This window comes from Xyrauchen texanus, chromosome 21 (assembly GCF_025860055.1).
Source record: "Xyrauchen texanus isolate HMW12.3.18 chromosome 21, RBS_HiC_50CHRs, whole genome shotgun sequence".
Taxonomy (NCBI): Eukaryota; Metazoa; Chordata; class Actinopteri; order Cypriniformes; family Catostomidae; genus Xyrauchen; species Xyrauchen texanus.
In genome coordinates this window covers 36,078,975-36,080,752 of record NC_068296.1, presented here as the reverse complement: position 1 = coordinate 36,080,752, position 1,778 = coordinate 36,078,975, and positions in this window count along the sequence as shown.

Here is a 1,778-nt window from a genome sequence, read left to right as displayed (position 1 = left end):
TGCCCGTAAAAAGCAGAGGTATGTCCAGGGTCGGAGTGTTTTGAGGCAGGCGGGGGTGATCCTTACCCGATGCGTGCCGTGGTGCCATGCTTGTCTCGGGACTCGAGTCTGGAGCCAGTGCTGGAGTGGTCTCATATGCATCAACCCCAGCGGCACGACCACCGCGGAGGACGCCATATGCCCCAGGAGCCTCTGGAAAAGTTTTAGAGGGACCACTGTGCCTGGCTTGAAGGAAGCGAGGCAGTCCAGCACCGACTGAGCAGGCTCGCTCGTGAGACGTGCTGTCATTGAGACTGAGTCTAACTCCAACCCGAGAAAAGAGATGCTCTGAACCGGAGTGAGCTTGCTCTTTTCCCAGTTGACCTGAAGCCCCAAGCGGCTGAGGTGCCGGAGCACCTGGTCTCTGTGTGTGCATAGTAACTCTCGAGAGTGTGCTAGGATGAGCCAGTCGTCGAGGTAGTTGAGAATGCGGATGCCGGCTACTCGTATCGGGGCAAGGGCCGCCTCTGCGACCTTCGTGAAGACGCGAGGGGACAGAGACAGGCCGACGGGGAGGACTTTGTACTGAAACGCCTGGCCGTCGAACGCGAACTGTAAGAATGGTCGGTGTTGTGGCAGAATTGAGACGTGGAAGTACGCGTCCTTCAGGTCTACCGCTGCGAACCAATCTAGATGCTGAACACCAGCCAGAATATTTCTTTGCGTGAGCATTTTGAACGGGAGTTTTAACAAGGCCCGATTGAAAACTCGCAGGTCCAGGATTGGTCGTAAGCCGCCGCCTTTCTTGGGTACAATGAAGTAAGGGCTGTAGAAACCCTTCCTCATTTCGGTTGGAGGGACGGGCTCTGCCGCTCCCTTGGCTAAGAGGGTCGCAATTTCCGTGCGCAGGGAACTGGCATGCTCGCCGTGTACTGCGGAAAAGTGGACGCCCCTGAAGGGGGGCGGGAGCCGGGCAAACTGAATTGCGTAACAGAGTCAAATGGTCCGGTGCAGCCAGCGTGATGCGTTGGGAAGCGAAAGCCACGCTTCCCAGCTCTGCGCTAGGGGCACCAAAGGGACGAGTATTTTGGACGTACCCGGCGGGGCCTCGCAGCGGGGCGGAACAGGTAATGCAGCGTCGGGCGGCTTCGTTGCGGCCTGAGGCTGAGGTGCTGTGAATAGACTCCAAGCACTTACCTTGCTCTGAGGACCTCCTCCTTCATGACTGAGGAGGAGGTCTGATGTTGGCGTCCTCTGGACTCGTCTGAACCGGCCGGCCGGTGGACAGTCGTGGACTGTCGTAATCTGAAAGCACATTGCCGTGAGAACGGCATTTGCGGGCCAGGTGACCCAGAGGCAAAGGAAATAGCTCTTTTATTGAGAATGTGGGTACCACAGCCCCCGTCAGGGGGTGTGGCAAATGAAAAAACAAAGGATTCTCCACCCGGCCCTCCACCGGGGGACGGAGCGGTCTTACCACCTCCGTAGCTAACGTCTTTGGCTCTGGGTCGACTGTCTCAGGAACGCTTGGGAGCCTTCCGGGTCCTAGAGGGGGTTCGTGAGACAGGGGGCGTACGCCACCTGCGGGGTGCTCGACGCTGGGGCAGAGAGCTGGGCCCGGGTTGGGGCGGAGCAGGAGCTGGTTTCTTCGCCGCAGGGGGACGCCCTCGACAAGCAGACGGGGCAGGGCCCGTGTACTCCCGTATTTGCGCCGCTTAAATACCCGTATGTCCGGGGGCGGGACATGCAAATACCGGCTGCCAACTCTCATTGGCCTTTTTTCATAGATCAGAGGTGGA